Here is an 11,361-nt window from a genome sequence, read left to right on the forward strand (position 1 = left end):
TCCTAGCTTAAGCCTGGCCCAGACTCGGGCATTGCAGGCACTTGGAGTGAACCAAAAGATGGCAGCATTCCTATGCCTCTTCAGGTAAAATCTTCGAAGTCTAAGAAGACACATGAAACCTTTAGCTAAACAATGGGAAGGCCTGGGTTTGAAAGTGAAGTACACTGCTTGAGAAACTGGAGTCCCAATCAAGCTTCCGATGGTGCCTTATCTCAAGTGATTCCACCAGCACAAGTTTAGAACCACACACTAGACAGATGAATGGCAAGGGTCCTAAGTCCTCACAAGAATAGTTACATCTTGGTGTCCAAATCACTTGCAGATCCACTTGCAATGCTATAACCCTGCAGTTTCTGACAACTGAGAGGCATTTAGCCTTGTCAAAGTTCTCAGATGAGGAAAAATCCTGAATTTGCCAACTGAGTCACATGGGTTTTCAGTAGCTCTTGGTTATAAAAGGCTGCTTCTAGAAAAATTGGTGCTCAGCCTGGGTTCACTCAGTCTAATCTTCAAGGCCATTGGACTCACTGGGTGGTTCCATTATGGAATTAATAATGCCTTAGAATTCCCCCAAGATGAGTTTATTGGCCTGTATCCCTTGGGAGTGTTAGCTGATGTCACCTTGGGTTTGACCCATTCTGAATAAGAGCTGTTCCATTCCTGACTACATGTGGGCATAAGGATCTGATCTTGTGTGCAGGTTCAAACTCTATTGGGGAGCCTTGGGCAACCCGAAGATGTTATGAGGACTTCACACACAAACCTCCAACCTGTTATCTCAAACATGAAGAACCGATCTGTAGTGGTACTAATTCATGGTCCCTGTTGTGTTTAACAAGAATACAAGATACTGATTTTGTATTGTAGTGGTGAGCTCTCTTCTCGAATACTTAAACTATAGAACCAAGTTCTCTAATAGTCCTGATGCGGGTCATCCTTGGTTTTCTCTGCTAAACTAAAGGGATCTATTCATCTATAATATGAATGTTGACTTGGCTTCAAGCAATCTTGCTCTAGTTCTGTTCAGAGGTCTTCCCAGAATAAGTTACTAGAATAAAATGGGTTAACCTGTGGACTTGAATCCTTCACTTGAGTCGGCCCTTCCCTGATGCTAGGTCAAAAAGCCCTCTTCAAAGGACACCTTTTAATGTATCTTATTTCCCCCTGAATCAGATTACTGAGTAGTGTCCTCACGCACTGAAGCTTTTATGTCTTAATGACATTTAAAGGGAGAGCTTTTGAGTTGCAGCCAACTCATGGCAGGGATGTCCCTACTCATTGCAAAGGCTTGCTGGCCCATGAACTGACATCAAGGAATTGACTTAGTGCACCTGTTTCACTTAGTGCTCTCAGGAATGAATCCAATCCTCAACCACAATTACCCTTCCCCCTCTGGGATCCACTGTGGCCAACTTTTTCCAGGAAAGGGTCAGAGTTGAGGAAACCAACATTGTCACCACTGTAACAACTGAAAAGGGTAAGGGAAGTAACCAGCACTCTTGGATCAAACTGAGCTGTTGTCACAGAAAGTAAAACCACTCATGGATCCAGACTCTGGGAAGAAGAGGAAGACTGAATACTTGAGCTTGTCTCTTGCTAGTGCACTTCTGAAGCCCCTAACTTTTTCTCTCTGCTTCTGTGTTGCAGTGAACAGGGAGCTGATCCTCCTGAAGCATAAGGCATGGCAAAGATTGGCAGGCAGTAGATGAACTTGAAGCTTGGCATTCACTCCTGGATGTGCTTAGGACTTGATGAAAACAGTAGAGATGGAACTCGAGTTTGAACCATGGTTCAAAAACTCGTTGACATCACACAAACTCGTTGATACAACGGGGGTGAAATTTGGACGACACAACACTGTATCTACACAGTTCTAATAATTCTAGAAGGCCACATGCTGCAGACTCCCCAGATCCTTATTTCAGTGGTCCCCCTGCCCAAATCAAGACCTTGTAAAGTACATACCAAGTGAGTTTTCCAGCATGTAGGAACATTCTTCAAGCAGCTTTGTACAAAGAACCCTAGTACAAGGATGGCTTCATAATTACAGCTGTACATTTGAGTTCACTCAAACTCAGAGGTGTAACAATCAAGTGTAAGTACTAACAGGTGACAATGAGGTAACATTAGAATGTAACTGAGTGCTTTTTCCATCCTGTCGTAGTACCAAAATAACAGGATTTGACATCTTCTGCATAATCATGGAAGTGAGTGGATGAAGGAGTAAGAACTTTCATGCCTGCTATTTACATCACTGACCATATACTCCAGAGTTGATTCTCCCCTCTTCCAGATCGGCTATTTTCGGGGAGGAAGGGGAGGAGACGCAGAAAGGTTATCTGGAGTAGAAATCCCTAACTGTCGTTTTCATCCTGCGAGATGCCTAGCTGCTTAAATCTACCCACAATGGATGTTGGAAGCTGACATCCCTCTTGAACCATGCTCCTTCCAGGTACCAGGTGCCTGCCTCTGTGTTCAGCCACAGCATCTGTTGGTAAGGCCATAAATCAGGCTCCAGATGAGGTCAGGCCTGGTCATCTTGCTGATGGAATTAGAGAAATAAATGAGGAGCTGGGTGTTTACATTAGTTTTGGCGCTCAAGCTGAAGAATGCTGGTGTTGAGTTGCTTGATAAACTCGGCACCCATACATCCTGGGTCAACGATTGTAGCTTTAAGAACCCTGCGGGAGGGGCTGGGGTAGAACCTCCCTAGGATGGTTTTGCTCTGATAGGGGAGGCAGATGAGGCGTGAAACCAATAAAGGAAGCTGAACTGAAGGAGTTTCTTAATCTAACACTGGCCATAAAGTGCTTGCTGTTACTGTCAAGATCCAAATCCTTGCACACAAGCTAAGAGTTGGACAGTGGCCACTACCCTGCCTGGGGAGTGCTTCCATTTGTGTAAGCAACCATCTAGAAGAGCCCAGAAGCTGGGAATCCAAACAATATATGCTGGCAGTAGATAAAGCCTGTGAAGGAGAAAGAGGAGCAGACATAAGCAGAGTCAGCCATAAGGCTGTCATGCAGGCATGAAAACTTCTGCAGCCCCATCAGGGTGCTATGGAGACTGCTCATGAGGCTGTCCTGTGTTGGAATAGGGCCTGGCTATGCTCAATATGCCCTTAGCTGCTGTTGCCAGGGAAGATGGAGGGCACAGTGAATGCTACGATGGTGTCAAAGCACTACATGTGGTCATTACAACTGCATGGCCAGCTCACTCTTAACTTCAAGCAGCATGCTTCCAGGGCTGCCCCATGGGGACACTCCTACCACCCTCCCTGCTAAGAATCCAAGTTTGCTGGAGCAATCCAGGGTGATGTGTTCATTATAACATGTGTAACAGCAACCTAGTTAAGGTTCTAGGATTCTAGTGGCAGTCAGTTCCTGGAGGTACCAGTCATCCTTTCAACAAACTGAATCTTCATAGCTCCTCCAGAAGCCAAGAGACAGAGCCAGAAACCACACACCTAGTGAACCTTGCAAGGTTAGACAGTCTATAAAAGCTAAACTGCCACAGTCAAACCCCTAGTTCCTGAGCTGCCCAGTACTGGCTCGCTCTTCTGGGAGAACAACAAAGGAATTGAAAGCCTTGAAATGGGATTAGGGGACACAGAACTGAACTTAAAGTGAAGTCCAGGCACCACTGAAGAAGGAATCAGTAACCTGTATTGACTGAGTGAGGGTGAGAAAGTTACTTGAAAGATGCTGTTAAGTTGTCCCAACCGATAACGGGACAAGCCATCCCCTAACTGTTCCCACCCCAGTTTCTTGGGCAAAATGAATGACTGCTACTTAAAGAGCTTCTGGAGAATAACCAACAGGGATCATGGCAGATCTGCAATCCTGCCTGGAAGATGTGGAGGGATACACACCTTTCACATGAACATTCAGAGAACAGAAATTCTGTCAAGACAAAGGCTGACTTAACTCGCAAATGTGACCCTAAATCAGACCCCTTATGCTTACTGATCTGACTAGTTTGGGGAAAATGACAAATCGGGGTTAGTCAATCCCACGTACAGAGATAGGACTTAGAAATGCCTTCTCCAGGAGCCCTATACAAGAATATGAAAGAGCCTCCTGACATTCAGACTCCATGGCTGAGGAGAGATACTCCCTTCTGCTTGGTTTCAGAGACATGGACATGCTAAGAAAATCAAGTGTGCTTCATAAAAGACCTTGAAGGGACTAGCTGGGAGATAGACAGGAACTGCTCAGCTTCAGAGCCTTGGTTTTCTCAGCTGTAAAATGGGAGTAAGGAACTTGCACAAGTGTATAATCAAATCCCAATCTATCTTCGCACTTCAGAGCTACCCTTGGCAATGACCTAACATTTGCATTTACTCTTGCATAGCTAAGAGTTCTTAGCTATGGTGCTTGATAGTAAAAATTGGGTCCCTTTTGCTGATGTATACAGTAACAGCAGGCTCCCATTCCCTGGGAAGCACAGGCACCTTACTGTTACCGAGGCTTCATGCTCAGTCACACAGTGTTGGCTCAGGTTATCTTCCCCTACTGCCCTGGGATTTCATGGTCTCTTCTACAAAGAGCCTTTCTTGGCTAACCTGTACAGCTTTAATGAAGTGTGGCTCTACATTAAGAGGCATAACTGGGACCTTGATGTAAAGCTCAAGTGAAATGAGATGGTTCCAAACAAATTTGGCTCTACTTCAGCTAACAGGGGACTGATAATGTTCAGTCATGCACTGACATTTTACATCATGGAAATGGGAATCAAGGCCCATGGCTCATCCTGAGATTGATGCAGAGATAAGCCAGGGGGAACTGGGGAACTGATGCCTACAAGCACAGGTTAGTTGTCAGATCTTAGTTCTGCCTTTCACCTGCTCTAAAACCTTAAGCAAAGCCACTCATTAAAGCCCTTTTTGAGTGACATGAGACTCAAGCTACTCAGAGCATTTCATGAGATCCTACATACTCAAGCCATGCCCTTACTAGACTGTCCTTCAGCTTGTCCAGAGCATTAGGTGTAAATTTGCAGCTGTCCTACTCAGCTTCTACTTTAATACATTGACTAGTGCCACTGGGGACAATTGATGTCCACCTCCGAAGAGGAGGTGCAGGAGCTAGCAGTGGGACTGAGCTGAGCTGCAGTGTAGGGCCCAGCAGCCTTAATTCGAATGAGGATGACCCTTCCTAGACTCCCGGCCATGGCCTTCAATCCTTTAAAACTATGAACGTTACTGAGCTACACAGGGAATGGAGGGACGTTAGGCTAGGCATATGGGGCAATCTGACAGAGCCAGCAGATCTGTGTGAGCACATTACCAAGAGGGAATTCACAGCTGATGAAGACTTCCTGGAGGAAGGGGACTTCTGAACTGAGCTCAAGTGTGGCAAGGAAAAGAGAACAGGGAGTTATGGTTTATTATCTAGCCACTAACCTTCTACAGGAATGTAAGCCTGTTATAAATGAATGGTATTAAGGGTACAGAAACTCACCTCCTAAGCATTAGTTTGAGATATAGGAAGGTTCTTAGGTCATTGGAGGCATGCCCTCCGGAGGAAGTTTTGAGAGCTATTATAAAACCCGGAGTTGAAGCCCAGGTGCCCTCAGCCTCCTCATTATGCTCATGTGATTCTTTCTCATCTTAGGCCAAACCAACAGGTTTGCCCATTCTTGGACTCTAATCTCACATTGAACAAAATAAGCCTCTTAAACTTCAGCTGCCTTGAATATTCATAGAAACAAAGCTATGGTCTAGTGGATAAATGTGCCACCTATGCATGTGGGTGCCAGTTGGCAACCTGGCAACCTGGCTAACCCACTTCCAATCGCTTCCCTGAGAGCAGCAGAGGATGCTCCAAGTGCTTGGACCCACGCATCTACTAGGAGAGTCAGAAGAAGCTTCTGGTTCAAGAAAAACCCGATACAAAAGAGACATCCAGACGGAGGAAATGTTGGAGGGGAGGTGGGGAAAACAGTGGCAGGCACCAGCATTGTTATAGCTCTTAGACATAGATCAGTTCCCAGTGAACCCACATGGTTCACTGCCCCCTTTCCCACTGGGGTATCACTGACACCGGTGAGGGGACATGGTGACATAGCAGATGCAGGGGCTCCTGTGGCTATCCAGCCCAGTGCTGTCTGACACTACACTAGAGTCACAAAGAGTTATCCCTCCATTCATAAAAAGCAAACTTGATAAGGGCAGAGACTTCAAAGTACCTGCATCACATGATTAAAGACCTCCCAGCTGAAGGAAAGCTTGGTTGTACTCGGACTTGGGCCTCTGTGTCAAGGACTTGAATTCAGCGAGGACCAGAGGTGACATTATCGTGTGCTAGGAAAGCTAAATGGTCTTGGGGTAGAAGACACGTTTCAGAAGATGTTTGCATCCTAAGCCATGGGGATAGCAAGTTTGACCCAGGGGGTAGGAGGAATCGTGCATCTAAAGGTGGAGCATGACCTGGAGCACTGGTGACCAGAGCTGTTGTACTTGGGAGCACGCAGCCTTGCTGCTAAAGGCCTAGACACAAGCCAGTGCATCTCGTTAGCTGCAGCACGGGTCCCCGGGTTCAAGCCAGAGGGCACCTTCAGCATCCAAGTGTGGACCCCACCTGTCCGCTCATTAGTTTCCCTCTGTGGTTGCTCACCCACTTGCCTTGAAGTGGCACCTCCCTCTGCAGGATGTTCCTTTATTGCAAACTCCCCAACTGATTGTTCTCAGGACCCAGCCCTTTGATGCTTTTATTGTCCCTAAATTCACACCAGGCCCCAATAACTTTGCAACAGGTACAGAATGCAGAACAGGAGGGCTGAAGTGACTAGTCCCAGGATCAAGGCAGGAGATTGCAACTACTAAATCTGCAGGACCAGACTTTCCTTCTGAAAGTTTCCACGTGTTGGGGGTGGGTCCTGCAGTCGCTGGCCTGGAATGCTTGAGCTAAGTGAATCAAGGCGACCCCTCCTGGGGGCTCCCAAGAGCACCTGCTTCTGTTGGGTCTGACATGACTGGGTCACACAACTGGCAGTTTTTCTGCCCAGCAGCCGACTCCAGGATCTAAGTGACCTTCAGGAATAACGATGAGGTTGAGTTAAAATGCCAGTTCATCTAAGACTGGGCTTAGCTGACTTACTACCTCAAGGTCTACATTTTGGCATGGTTATGAATATTGGCACAGTCCCCTCTTACTGTCTTAATTCACATGTCGTCTTCGTGAGATTTCATCATTGAAGTTGTGACCCTCCCCCTGCTCCTGCCTTCACCCACTTCACAACACCTTTTCTCCTTCCCAGTATTTGTCCCTGTGTTCCATAGTCCCTCAATGGACATTACAGCTAAACTCTAATGTCTAAATGTATCATGGCATGATAAGTAAGGAAAGGTAGAAAATCTGGACTCCAATGCTTTCATGCTAAGTTTTTGAAGGCTCCTCCAGAATGTCCACAATGGCATAAATGTTCCTGCCAACAGACAAAAATCGAATGTTCTTTTCAATATTTACCATTTCAGATGCCCATTAAACAATGTAGGAAGGGACACTGATGTGAGCTTGATTTGCTTCTCAGATGTTTGAGTAAGCCTTGCTGTAACAACCTAGATGAACCTGTAGGACGTCAAACGACATAGAAAGTTTGGAAGAATTCTGTTTGGAAAAGCTCATTTGGAGGACTGAGAAGTTCCTTTTGAGATATCTGGTAGAATTCAGCAGTGAAGCCCTCTGGTCCAGAAATTTTCTTGGTTGGGAGGGCTTTAATTACTGATTCAATCTCAGTCCATGTTATACGTCTACTTAGATTAGTTTCTTGATTCAGTTTTGGATTGTATGTGTCCAAAAAGCTATCACCTCTCCTAGGTCTTCTGATTTGTTCACAATAGCTGCTTGTGATAGTTCCTAATTCTGTCTGAGGTATGTTATACTTCCTGTCTTGTCTCTGATGCTGTTGATGTGTATTTTCCTTTTTCTGATTAGTTGAGCTAGTGGGGAGTCTATTTTGCTTTTCTCAAAGAACCAGCTCTTTGATTCATTGACCTTATATATAGTTCTTTGGGTGTCTATTTGGTTTATTTCCTCTTCTATTTTGACTTTTTTTCCTACTAGTCTTGGAATTGCTTTGCTGTTTTTCTAGTTCCTTCAACTGTAATGTTAGCTCATTTACTTGGTGCTTTACCAGTTTAGCAACAGCATTAAGATCAGCATTTTCTTTGCTCTTAACACTGTCTTACGTCCCATGAGTTTTGATATGCTGTGTTGATGCTTCATTTGTTTCAAGCAAGTTTTAAGTTTTCCCTTTTTCCTCTCTAACCCATTGCTCACTTAACATATTATTCAGTCTCCACGTGTCTGCAAGTCTTCCTGGGTGTTTTGACTTTGTCTCTAGCTTCATTCCATGATGGTCTGGGAAGATACATGGTATAATTTCAACTTCTTAAAATTTCTGAGGCTTACTTTGTGCCAATTCTTGAAGTTTCCATGTACTAATGAAAAGATTCTCTGTAGGATGAAAGCTTCTATATGAACCAAATCAATTTACTCTAGTTTGGGTGAGTTCTGTTGAATTTGTCTCCTTGATCTGTCCAGTGATGTTAATGGGGTATTAAGGTCACCCATCATGAATGTATTGGAGTCTATTCTCCCTTAAAGTCCATTAATACTTGTTTCACATAACTAGATACCTTGGCATTTGCTGCATATACATGTATAATGGTGATCTCTTCTTGCTGAATGAATCCTTTAATCATTATGTGGTGTCCTTCATCTCTTATGTTTCCACATCAAAGTCTGATAAGAGTGGCTACACCCACATATTTTTCCTTACTATTCTCTTGGGATACTTTTATCCATCCTTTCACTTTGTTTCCCCTCACCTTTGTTGGTGAGATGTGCCTCCCGTAAGCAGCAGATGGATGGGTTTTGTTTTTTGATCCAGTCCTCTAATCTATAGCATTTGAGTTTAAGCCACTTACATTCAATGTTAATATGCATAAGTGGCAATTAGGTTCTGTCATTCTAGCGATGGGTTGTTCTTTAAGTCTTTGGCTAGCCTTTCAGTGGGATGTTCTCCACATTTGCCTTCGGTTTTGGTAGTTATTTCTTTTCTCTTTCACGAGAACATCTTTGAGTATTTGTAGGGCAGGTTTAGAAGAGGCAAATTCTTGCAGCTTTCCTTCTTGTGGAATTTTCAAAGACAAAGAGCTTTGCAGTATACATTATTCTGGGCTGAGAATTTTCGTCTTAGTCTTGAATGTCACTCCATTCTCTCCTGGTCTATAGTGTTTCCTGAGAGGTCAGCTGTGAGCTTGAAGTTGCTCTATAGGTCACATGATTGTTCTTATGTGCTTACTTAATTTCTTATGCTCAACTGAAGAGCTTGATTATCATGTCATGGTGAAGTTCACTTTTGATTAGCTCTAGGAGTCCTGTGACCCGCCTATATATTTTCCAATTTCTCCAGATTAAGGAAGTTCCTATTTCATTGAAAAAAGCTCTAGGGCCTGGCGGCGTTGCCTAGCAGCTGAAGTCCTCGCCTTGAATGTGCCGGGATCCCATGTGGGCACTGGTTCTAATCCCGGCAGTTCCACTTCCCATCCAGCTCCCTGCCTGTGGCCTGGGAAAGCAGTCGAGGACGGCCCAAAGCTTTGGTATCCTGCACCCGTGTGGGAGACCTGGAAGAAGTTCCTGGCTCCTGGCTTCAGATCGGCATAGCATCGGCTGTTGTGCTCACTTGGAGTGAATCATCGGACGGAAGATCTTCCTCTCTCTTCTCTGTATGTCTGACTTTCCAATAAAATAAAAAAAATCTTTTTTAAAAAGCTCTAATCCCAGTTTCTCTTCCTGTGCTTTCTGGAACTCCCATAATTTTTATATTGGACCTTTTAACCATCTTTTAATTCTTGGATACTTTTTTAGGTTGACTTAGCTCTGCTTCCAGCCTTTTGTTTCCCCTGGTGACAGGAAATCTTTCAATTCTGATTTTTATTTTTGACTCTCCATTGTACTAATTTTCTTGACTGTGTTTTTAATTTCTAATATCAGCTTTCATTTGATTCATTTCCTATGTGTCATATTCCTTAAATTCTTTGAACTCCTGTATCATGTGCTTCTCTTTGGTCAGAAGCTTTATAATTAGTTGCCCCCCATTTTCTTGATGTCTTCCTCAGTTAACTCTGGGTGGTAGAGGTTTTTGTTCCTTTATTGGGGAGTCTTTAATATTCATTGTGCCTCTGTCTCTTTGACATTGTAATCCTGTTAGACGTATTCTCCTTAGTGCAGATTTCTAAGATGTATTACCTACAGGTCTAGAAGTCAGTTTTTATGTTCAATGTCCTGGATTAGGAAGATGCCAACTGTCCCAGATAACTGGCTTGTCGGCAGTGCTGATCTTGGCTAGACACACAAGATGGCACCCGGTGAGGCACTGCCTGAGAGCCAGGGCTCTTGGCCTTCAGATCCAAGGACCACACAGATCCTGCAGGACACAAAGCTGGCACTGTCCTCCCCATGGGATCAGCCCAGCATGACTAGCCAGAAACGTGTTTGCTCCGGCCTTCAATCCCTGTGCTGTGAGCTCTGACCTGCCATCGGTCTGCCCCACGTAGTCCATTGCTCCCTTTGTTCATTTCTGGGCTGAACTATTTAGCAGGATTAGCCAGTCCAGGCCTACCTTCACCTCCTCAGCTCCTCGTGTGAACCCAATCTCCCACCTGGCTGCCACAAGAACAGATCTGTGGCCGCCGCTGGATCCCTGATTGTCACTGAAGTCCTAATTGCTGCTCACTGGCAGCTGATGGGTTTTCTGTTCCCTGTAACACCACTCCACCATTGCCACCTCTTCCCTGCGTCCGTGGAGTCTCCAGGTACCCCCGTGTTGACTGAACCCTCTTTTTCAGTAACCTCCCTGTGCTTCACTAACAATTCTCCGTCATCCCAAATGTGTCTGCACCAAAAATAAGTCTTAAAGTATAATTTGGGAAGCTGGAGAGTTAAGGGCCAGTCTTGCTCTTAGCAAATTCTTTCCCAACTCTAAGGCCAGCACTAATCCCTTCTGAAGGTAACATCCATACATGATAACCTGAAGGCTCTACCACTACACCACCATGCTAAAGACCAAGCTCCCAACACATGAACCCTTGGGACAAACTACAACTGTGACTTAAGCATGTGTCCCTGCTGGGCGTCAGCCAGGAGGTGGTTATGGATTCAGCTAAACTCTTGCCTGCACCACTGGTCAGCTACGAGCTGGAGAAGCAGCTTTGATCCCGTTGGGACTCTCGCATTCTCAAGGACCAGTTGCTTATAGATTGATCAAGGCTGGCCTTGGCTGTGTCAGCTGAGCCAGTGATTGGCCAGTCTTTCAAAAGTGATCCCAGATGGCTTCACATAGTAAGAGGATGCC

Source organism: Ochotona curzoniae, unplaced genomic scaffold (assembly GCF_017591425.1).
Source record: "Ochotona curzoniae isolate NIBS_2020 unplaced genomic scaffold, NIBS_Ocur_1.0 contig_46, whole genome shotgun sequence".
NCBI classification, from domain to species: domain Eukaryota; kingdom Metazoa; phylum Chordata; class Mammalia; order Lagomorpha; family Ochotonidae; genus Ochotona; species Ochotona curzoniae.